Source organism: Quercus robur, chromosome 10 (assembly GCF_932294415.1).
Source record: "Quercus robur chromosome 10, dhQueRobu3.1, whole genome shotgun sequence".
NCBI lineage: Eukaryota > Viridiplantae > Streptophyta > Magnoliopsida > Fagales > Fagaceae > Quercus > Quercus robur.
This window is the reverse complement of record NC_065543.1, coordinates 8,960,577-8,971,694: the sequence shown is the minus strand read 5'-3', so window position 1 is coordinate 8,971,694 and position 11,118 is coordinate 8,960,577. Positions and strand designations below refer to the sequence as shown.

General features: G+C 41.0%; 1 long non-coding RNA gene across 1 annotated transcript; it reads left to right on the top strand.

The window, feature by feature from the left end:
* The first annotated feature begins 9,242 nt into the window (after nucleotides 1-9,242).
* LOC126702182 (uncharacterized) lies at nucleotides 9,243-10,827 on the top strand. The gene is made up of 2 exons (XR_007647673.1): nucleotides 9,243-9,586; nucleotides 10,381-10,827. It is a non-coding gene; the product is annotated as an uncharacterized LOC126702182 (long non-coding RNA).
* The last annotated feature ends 291 nt before the right edge of the window (nucleotides 10,828-11,118 follow it).

Here is an 11,118-nt window from a genome sequence, read left to right as displayed (position 1 = left end):
ATGCTACAAAGTGAGCAAGGGACACTAATAGCACCCTAAGCTCATGGAGGAGGTCTTTTACCCAAAATTTCCATCCCAAAAGAGCTTTTATGCTCTGACTGACTATGGTCCAACTTTTCTGCTTTACACTTTTTTGCCTAAAACACATAGCTCAACCTAAGTGACTAGCCTTGTTTGCTGTGGGGTCCAATAATTGATGGGCCAGGCCCACTTGCTGATGGAGAGTTCAAAGGCCTAAGCCGAAAAAGGTCATGGCCTGAGCTCAAGAGTAATAAGGCCCAATTGGCCCGGAGAAGCAGCCGAGGACAGTGCAGTCCTCGGCTGACCCAAAGATCCACCAAAAAGAGGGGCAAAACGGTAAAGGGACATGCTTGAAGGGAAATCTAAAATATCTAGGAAAGGCTACCTTTACCATCTTCCCCATGCATATCTCTGCGCCTAACAGAGCCTTATCCTTTAACTTTATTAACCACTTCCAACAACTTTGGGTTTGGATTGACAGGACAAGTATCAGTCTTGGAAATGTCGACCCTACACGTGGACGAAGGAAAGTGAATGCAGACTAGTATAAAAGAAAAAATAAGTAATCTAGAGGGGGGGGGCTGGGAAGACTGGCCAAAGAAGAAGCGCTTCCAGTCCATCTCCCGGAGAAAGACTCCAAGGGTGAAGGCACTTAAATCACATATGAACACCACAAAAACCCACCGCTGGGTAACCGAGGCCTAGCCTTTCGAACCCACTCTCTACAAATGATATAGTATGGGCCCATTCATGCGCGAACCCAACCTTACCGCGGTTCGTTGCGGGACGTGACCCTACAATTGGCGCCGTCTATGGGGATGGCTTGCGCGTTGGTTTAGGTGGCGGTGGAGCTAAGCTTTTGTCGAGTGGGGGTCTATGAGGATGCCTTTATGACTGGCGACACATTGTTGTTATTCCAACATAAGTTCCCACTAGGGGCTACGTCTCACAGTGTCAATGGCATGGGCAAGTCTAGGGGCTTCAAACATCAAGCTAGCTTCCCCCACCTTGTTCGAGGAGCTAACCTTCGAGAAGTAAATAAATAAGACAATAAAGTTTTGGATAGAACCAAGGCCTTATATGGTCCTCGGACCCAAGCCTCTGGGGAAACCAACTACTTACAAAGACAATACAAGTTTTGGACAGAACCAAGGCCTTGTATGGTCCTCGGACCCAAGCCTCTGGGGAAACCAACTACTTACAAAGAAAAATACAAGTTTTGGACAGAACCAAGGCCTTGTATGGTCCTCGGACCCAAGCCTCTGGGGAAACCAACTACTTACAAAGACAATACAAGTTTTGGACAGAACCAAGGCCTTGTATGGTCCTCGGACCCAAGCCTCTGGGGAAACCAACTACTTACAAAGAAAAATACAAGTTTTGGACAGAACCAAGGCCTTGTATGGTCCTCGGACCCAAGCCTCTGGGGAAACCAACTACTTACAAAGAAAAATACAAGTTTTGGACAGAACCAAGGCCTTGTATGGTCCTCGGACCCAAGCGTCTGGGGAAACCAACTACTTACAAAGACAATACAAGTTTTGGACAGAACCAAGGCCTTGTATGGTCCTCGGACCCAAGCCTCTGGGGAAACCAACTACTTACAAAGAAAAATACAAGTTTTGGACAGAACCAAGGCCTTGTATGGTCCTCGGACCCAAGCCTCTGGGGAAACCAACTACTTACAAAGACAATACAAGTTTTGGACAGAACCAAGGCCTTGTATGGTCCTCGGACCCAAGCCTCTGGGGAAACCAACTACTTACAAAGACAATACAAGTTTTGGACAGAACCAAGGCCTTGTATGGTCCTCGGACCCAAGCCTCTGGGGAAACCAACTACTTACAAAGAAAAATACAAGTTTTGGACAGAACCAAGGCCTTGTATGGTCCTCGAACCCAAGCCTCTGGGGAAACCAACTACTTACAAAGAAAAATACAAGTTTTGGACAGAACCAAGGCCTTGTATGGTCCTCGGACCCAAGCCTCTGGGGAAACCAACTACTTACAAAGAAAAATACAAGTTTTGGACAGAACTAAGGCCTTGTATGGTCCTCGGACCCAAGCCTCTGGGGAAACCAACTACTTACAAAGACAATACAAGTTTTGGACAGAACCAAGGCCTTGTATGGTCCTCGGACCCAAGCCTCTGGGGAAACCAACTACTTACAAAGAAAAATACAAGTTTTGGACAGAACCAAGGCCTTGTATGGTCCTCGGACCCAAGCCTCTGGGGAAACCAACTACTTACAAAGAAAAATACAAGTTTTGGACAGAACCAAGGCCTTGTATGGTTCTCGGACCCAAGCCTCTGGGGAAACCAACTACTTACAAAGACAATACAAGTTTTGGACAGAACCAATGCCTTGTATGGTCCTCGGACCCAAGCCTCTGGGGAAACCAACTACTTACAAAGAAAAATACAAGTTTTGGACAGAACCAAGGCCTTGTATGGTCCTCGGACCCAAACCTTTGGGGAAACCAACTACTTACAAAGACAATACAAGTTTTGGACAGAACCAAGGCCTTGTATGGTCCTCGGACCCAAGCCTCTGGGGAAACCAACTACTTACAAAGACAATACAAGTTTTGGACAGAACCAAGGCCTTGTATGGTCCTCGGACCCAAGCCTCTAGGGAAACCAACTACTTACAAAGAAAAATACAAGTTTTGGACAGAACCAAGGCCTTGTATGGTTCTCGGACCCAAGCCTCTGGGGAAACCAACTACTTACAAAGACAATACAAGTTTTGGACAGAACCAAGGCCTTGTATGGTCCTCGGACCCAAGCCTCTGGGGAAACCAACTACTTACAAAGAAAAATACAAGTTTTGGACAGAACCAAGGCCTTGTATGGTCCTCGGACCCATGCCTCTGGGGAAACCAACTACTTACAAAGAAAAATACAAGTTTTGGACAGAACCAAGGCCTTGTATGGTCCTCGGACCCAAGCCTCTGGGGAAACCAACTACTTACAAAGACAATACAAGTTTTGGACAGAACCAATGCCTTGTATGGTCCTCGGACCCGAGCCTCTGGGGAAACCAACTACTTAAAAGGAAAAACTACGTTACATGGATTCTCTAGTTTGCTCTCGGATCCTCAACACTAAAGGGACCAGTACGGAATGGAGTAACGTGTTTCCAAAAGCATAATCGAAGTCATGCAATGCTCGGTCACTCCCTCGGATGAATTATTTAGAATTTGTCGTTCTCAGACAGTATTCTCGCACTTATTACAGAACGTTCAACCGTTATCTCGGTTAGTTTCCTAAGTTTAACTTACTATGAGTTATTATTATTATGCCTGATAGTGTCGGTAAATTAGAATTAGTTGGATTGTGTTTCAAGAGTTCTTGCTTTAAATACCGCCGAGGAGAAACACACACATGGAGCACACCCATTCACAAAGTAGTGTTGTCAAAGGAACAGTATTCAAAACAAGTAAAGAAATTTCCATTTTTTTTTACTAAAACAAAGAAATAGTACATCGTACAATGAAAAGCTGGAATCAGCTTGTGTCAAAGCTCACTACATAACCAAAAAGAAAGGAAGATACAAGAGAATAAGATAAAGCCGAGGAAGTAGATCAGAGGAGAGGTTGGCTACAGCTCCAAGATCTTGTTCTTCCTCAATGCTTTCACATGCCCACAACTCAAACAGCAAAAGAGACCCAACTTGAGCCTGACACCGCTGAAGGAAAGGTGCAGGGAGTTGGAAGTTGAGGGGCTTTCTCTAAATATTTGCCCACCACAAGGCAGAGGCGCTGACGGCGGAGAATCTTTCTTCTGACACACCAAAACTCTGGCATGAACAGAACCTGCTTCGGATTTTGACTAAAAGAGGGAGAGACACCCTCTCCCTTCGGTCGAAATGGGGTATTCTCTTGAACTTATGCTTCCTGTGCCCGTACCTCGCTATTTTGAGTCTCAGGAGGACACGACGATTCCATGGCGGAGAGAGTTCCTTCTCCCCAACCCTCGCCTCAAACATGTTATGCTAAGGGAGGACAGCACTGAGTATAGGAGCTGTGATTTGGGAGAAAGCTGAAGGAGTTGTGGTAGGGAAAGCAACTATGTCTCCCATTTATTTAAGGGAATAAGGTGGTGACAGTTAATTCATGCAACATCCCAAGGGACGCTACAGAAAAAATAGTTCTGGCTCAACTTCCAACGTCAATTGCAACCACAAGATTAAAGAAGCCTCGTAAAGGCGCACCTCGATCGTTGGGACGTCAGAGAGTACCGCATGATCAAAGACTACAGAAATATCTCCTAATTTGTGGGCCTAGCGGATTCGCGGCCCAGGCCCGTTCCGCATGAGGGCCGAGGGACTATGGCCCACGCCGAGGAATAGTCGTTGCCGAGGACAACTTCCTGCTCGGCACCTCGTGAAATACCTGAGGAAAGGGGGAAACTGAACTCAAAAAGTTTTGGACAGAACCTAGGGCTTGCATGGTCCTCGGACTCAAGCCCATGGGGAAACCAAGTATTGAGAAAAAATCTAAGTTTTAGACAGAACCCAGGCATTACGAAGTCCTTGGACTCAAGCCTTTTGGGAAACCGACTACTCGAATGGGGAAGGTTCTCGGCTCAAATACTGTAAAAGGTTAAAGCCAGTGTGTTAAGAAGATGGCGAAACGACCCAACTTTCATTAACCTAAGGAAACTGTCCATTTGGCGAGTGACATGTCCTCGGATAGTTACTTCCTACACCGTATCGAGCACTTAGTCCTCATCTTGGCTAATTTTAAGGTGAGTTTCGTTCCTCACTGGTCGGCTTTGCTATGTTAAATAATTTTATTAAAGTTATGGTGACACCTTTTTATTAGCAAACATTTTAGCCTTAGTTATCATTGATTCAAATGCTATATTATGGTGCAGAGCAGCGTTTGTAAACTTGTAAAAACATAAAAACATAACATGCGAAATAAGGTAACAACAACTTTTATTAATATGAAAAATTATTACAACGTACAAAGAAGGGCTTAAACAAGCCTATACAAAAGATGAACTACCGAAGCAACAATAGCATCCGCAATACAGATAAGTAAACAGTCAGATGTCTTTTAAACTCGCCTTCAAAGTCTCTCCACTCTTTGCCTCAGTACTGCTCATATCAGGAGAAGAACCTTCTTTAGAAAAAGATGAAAGAGAAGGAAGAAGAATTGGAACACATGGAAGCACTTCAGCAAGCTCTTGTCATCAAGGAGCGCAAAGGAAGAAGAGGATGGAGGAGATGAATGAGGAAGATGGAGGACATGAGCAGAAGATGGAGGAGATGAATGAGGAAGATGGAGGACATGAGTAAAAGAAGGAGGAGAAGAAGAAGGAAGAGATGAAAAGAAAGAAAAAGGAGCAAAAGAGGGAGAAGGAAAAGCACCAGGCCGGATCTGGTGGTGGAAAGAAGAAGAAAGAGAGGCAAAAGGAGGCGCCAGTGAACGAAGAGAGGAAGAAGCAGGGGCACTTAGTCCCTGCCCCAGTCTTGACTCCTAACACACTGGTGCCATGTTAGATATGCTCATGACAGAGCGGAGGGTGGTGATAATGGATGTCTTTGACTCGGTCACACCGAAAGTGAGATGTGATGGGTCCCTGCTTCGGATTTTGGCTAAAAGGAAGGGGAGACAAATCTTGAGTCTCCGCCATCCTTGCCCTGACCGAGCCATCTCGAGTTTTATTAGGACATGGTGTTTTTGGGAATGAAGTGGTCTATTCATGGCTGACTACTGTGGTGAACTTTCTATCGAATAAGGTATAACCAGAGAGAAGAAGTGGACTCTGGGAGGAATCTGAGGGACTCAGGTATGAGAAAGTAAGCTTTTGTCTTCTCTCTTTATATAGGGGACGAGGAAAAGGGTACGTAATACGTTCAGATCTCCAAGGAAATCTGCAAACATGAATGCGTCCGTTTCATTCCCCCACGCCATCAAAAACCGTTGAATCTGGGAGGCCTCGTAAAGGGAAGACATTAAAGACGCGCTTCAGATAACCAAATGGCATAAACGCATCGTGCGCAAATCAAGGGGAACGTCTTGTAGGCCGGTACATTCCCTGGGCAGATGAAGAGTCGCTAGCACCAGTCAAGGGATGAATTAAATGAGCCATAATAAAGGCTCGGTATTACCAAAACCCCCCTCCCCAACCATGATGTCGGACAGTAGGGTTTTGAGGGGCTATTGTGGGGTCCAATAATTGATGGGCCAGGCCCACTTGCTGATGGAGAGTTCAAAGGCCTAAGCCGAAAAAAGTCATGGCCTGAGCTCAAGAGTAATAAGGCCCAATTGGCCCGGAGAAGCAGCCGAGGACAGTGCAGTCCTCGGCTGACCCAAAGATCCACCAAAAAGAGAGGAAAAATGGTAAAGGGACATGCTTGAAGGGAAATCTAAAATATCTAGGAAAGGCTGCCTTTACCATCTTCCCCATGCATATCTCTGCGCCTAACAGAGCCTTATCCTTTAACTTTATTAACCACTCCCAACAACTTTGGGTTTGGATTGACAGGACAAGTATCAGTCTTGAAAATGTCGACCCTACACGTGGACGAAGGAAAGTGAATGCAGACTAGTATAAAAGAAAAAATAAGTAATCTAGAGGGGGGGCTGGGAAGACTGGCCAAAGAAGAAGCGCTTCCAGTCCATCTCCCGGAGAAAGACTCCAAGGGTGAAGGCACTTAAATCACATATGAACACCACAAAAACCCACCGCTGGGTAACCGAGACCTAGCCTTTCGAACCCACTCTCTACAAATGATATTGTATGGGCCCATTCATGCGCGAACCCAACCTTACCGCGGTTCGTTGCGGGACGTGACCCTACATTTGCTATAGCAATCAAATGCAGAGTCCAAGGGCCTACAATGTCTAGGAAATATCAATCCATGAATTTAGGCCACTTTATTTCCCAAATTATGCAAAAGGCAAGCCAACCTTTTACCCAGTTAAAGCAAATCTCCATAACCTCTTTGATTGAGACTTGGGGGTTCAAAGCCTCTTTTATTAACAAAAAACTAGTCACTTAGAGCATCCCAAACTCAATACAAAAGGCCCCAATTAGATTCAAAAGGGACCAATCACGTTTTACCCACATAGCTGAAACTTTAAAGTAAAAGTCCATTCAGCTAGCCAACATTCTTACAATTTTGAAGTTTAGGAATGAAAATATGGGTGCAGGCGAACCTTCCCTCTCTCGAGTCTCTTCCTCACAACCTCTCTCAATTTTCTCTTCTTGCTGATTATAGGTTGAAGTTTTGGACTTGTGTACTTTTTCTGCATTTTCTTGTATTTTAGTTATGACATTTTGATTTGTCTCTTGTTAAAGCACCACTAACCTTTTGTTTATTATACATTCGGAATTTTGGGTTTGATTCTGTACAAATAAAAATTTCTAAAGAACCCAAGGGGAGATTTGGGCTAATCTTGCATTTTTTGCCCTTGTTGCAAAAACGTCCTGACAATGTGTTAGTTGCATTGTTCATTAATCAAGATGCATTGTTATCTATTAACAGATTTCCAAGGTCACATGCAGTTCTTTTAGTACTACACCATTTGCCATAATTTGATGAAGATTGATGAGTGGTGGACGATTGTTGAATGATTTATTTTATTTTATTTTAAAATTGTCTTGTATATTAAAAACTTAAATAAAAAAAATGCTTGTATGTGTATGGAGTACGGTTATCTCTCTAGGAGTTGCAATACTTTTTCCCCCAAAAAATAAAAGAGTGGCGCAAAATCACTCATACCACTTTTTTTTTCACCATTCATGATGCTATTAGAATCTTTTTTAAATGAATCCTCCAATTCTCTCACATTTTTAACTAGATGTGAAACAAGTGATATTTATTTGATATTTAAATACCATACGTCTTAACTCCACTTAAAATTTAAAAATGAGAGCATTTAATGGGAGGGGATGAGTTTTTTATATATTCATGCCACCCATTTGTTTCTTTGAAGGGTAGGTTAAAAGTTAATGTCTTCCATTACTAGTTTACCAAGGTATATGACATGGTTTTTTTGTTGTCAAACAAAACAGGAGACTTAATTGCATTATGAAAAATTAGGGCCTGGGCTGGGACTGAGCTGACAGTTATTAGTATGGTCTAATTTTCGTGCGGGCTCTGACAATGATTTCTACTTTTACCAAATAGTTCTTCGGGGTTATTTTTAGCCCTATTTCCCATGAAACGCTATGTGCAAATCATTGATTGTTGGTAGATATATCATGACTCAAGTGGCTCAAACCAATTGTAGACTCATGAATTTGTAAAACAAACATATTAACCTTAGGTTAGTATATGATTGACCTATAATTAGTCAAGTATGTTCTAGTATATAAACCTTACGTACGTTGAATTCATTGTAACACAAGTGCTTAAGATAATATGTAACCATTAAGGACTTGCTCATTGTGGACGTAGACCGTTAGGCCGCATCACATAAACTTTTGTATGTATTCTTTCTTTCATGCTTCCGCTCATTATTCAATCATCACACACAACAACTCATAAAACAACTTTCACAATTATGCTTGCCTTGTTACAGTTAGCCTCAAAATACTTTTTTTACAAAGGGAACATATAATTTTTATATGTTCATAAACATAAATTATTCTATCTAGCTAATGAACTAAACTTAATTATTAATTTTTAGCATATATTTGTAAGGGGTAAAGAATTTGGTTATAATGTTTACTATATATGGGAGTGAAATGAATAAAGTAATTATGTAGTTCATGAACAAACACAAACTTGTTTGAAAAAAGAAAAAGAAAAAAGAACTAAATTTGAACATATAATCTTGTTGGATATTGGACTCAAACTTAAATCATGGTAAAAAATGAACATTCATGAACTATTAATATTATGCATGTCATCTAGAGACAGAGTTAGGACTTGAAGTTAGAGATGGCAAAAATACAAACAAAAAAAGATTACATGAAACTCCAAACAAATACACACAAGCACTATGCACACAATACAAGCACTCAACAACTAACCAATCCATTTCAGAATTACAAATAATCTCTTTAATTATTTACCAAACAAAATAAAATATCTGTAATTTTTTAAAAGAAAGTAGTCACTAATGGACGAAAACAACATCACATGGGACATGGCAGAAGCTATTATCTATCAAACAATACAAGAGTAAACAAGACTCGATACTCACATTTATTATCCATTAAAAAAAAATTATTACTTTTAGCTATATTAAAAAGAGAAAGGTGGAGTCAGAAGCTCTCTTTCTCAGTTTCTCTGTTCTATTTTCGGAGAGTGTGGAGCTCTCAATCTCATCTCTACCTCATTGCCTCTCTTTCTATTTTCACAACTCATATCATCAAATCAACCAAGCACTAGTCTCTAGAGATTCATATATGATAGGGATAAAATATTATCATCTAAAAAAAGAGAGATTAGATATAAATACCAAATTTGGGTGGTGCTGCGGTGGACTAGTGGTGGCGGCGTGGTGCTGATCTGGTCTGCTACTCTGCTTCTACTCTGGTCTGGTTTGGTTCCGCTGCCGTTTGCCCAACCCCGCCCACTCCCAGGTCCTAGTATTTAGTAAGTTAGGTTTTCTTTTCTTTTTTTTTTTTTTTTTTCTTTTTTTCACTTTTATTATGTGGCTTGTTGCGTGTTGTGAGATTTGTGTGAGTGTTCTGCTGCTCCTACATCTTAGGCTAGTTGGAATCGGAGGACTCAGTTTCTGTCTAGTGGCCAGTGGCCACCGGACGCGTTGGATACGCGACTACTGGCCACTGAACAGAAACAAGACCCGAAATTGGCTAAGGATTTTTTTTTTTTTTTGTTGTCTTGTACTCTTGTTTGTGTTTGTTTTGGGGGTGTTATTTGGGCTTGAGCTAATGTATATATATTTTTTTAATTTTTAAAATATCAATTATATTGTTGAGGGGATAAAGTAAAATTTTTTTTTGGGTTAAAATTGATAAGTACAATTTTATTCAAATATATATATATATATATATATATATTTATACATACGAAAAGGAACAGATGGCATCCACATACACATTATTATTATTATTATTTTTGATAAGCACATATATACGCATTGTTGGTTATAAGCAAACAAGTGATTGTAAGGATATTACAAATTTCTACATAAGCATCAACTTTACAAATAATTGATGATCCACCAACCATGCACATAATGGTACTTCATATCACTTTTATTTATTAGATTTTTAAAATCCTCTAACAACATTCATTGTCCAATTTGTAAAGGTAAGATAAAATAAAATACATTAAACTTACAGTTAAAAAGCAAATTCAATGAAAGAAAAAAAAGGTGCAGTATAAATTAATTTATTGGCCTGGTGGTGGTGGTGATGGTGTAGATTCCTCATATGAGGGTGTTGGCAAGGCTGACTTGGACTCTGAAGGAGGAGGTGGTGGCGATGATGATGAAGAATTCGAAGTGAATCCAGAAGCAGGATGTGGTGGTGGGAAATGATTAGTACGGCAATCATACGGTTCTCTAAATTCTTGATGGCCGGTTCCACAACTTGTATTGGGAGACGGCGGTAATGGTAGAAATCTTCTTCCTAAAGCCTCCGGGAGCAAACTAATGAGAGTAACAAAGACTATAAAAGAAGTGGCAGTGGCAATGAAGGACATGGAAGCTATACTTTCTCTTGCCATTGGTAATTACTTATCCTTTCTATATGTAACTCTTATCACTCCAGAAATATATAGTTCGCGTGGTGTGGAAAAATCAACCTTTTGCGTGTGGAAATTTTGATCAGTCTTCACAAATAATGCATTTTTTTTTTTTGGGCGTGTGAGACGGTATTGTCTTTTCTTTTTTCCTTGTGTGTTAGGTCATGACGCAATTACTTCCTTGAACAGTTAAGTTGCATGGAAATGTTTCCCACTACTAGTTTACTAAGGTTGTAAACTAATAATGGTAAAAACTAGTAATCATATTTTCACCAAGGTCGCATTTCAGTGCAAGTGGTCAGCAGGGCAAATATTGACGTTAACCGTGTAATGCATGAAGAATTATTAAAAGTGTAACATGGAATTAACCAAATTGAAGAGTGATGTATATTGGTGCAATAAAATATTATATTAGT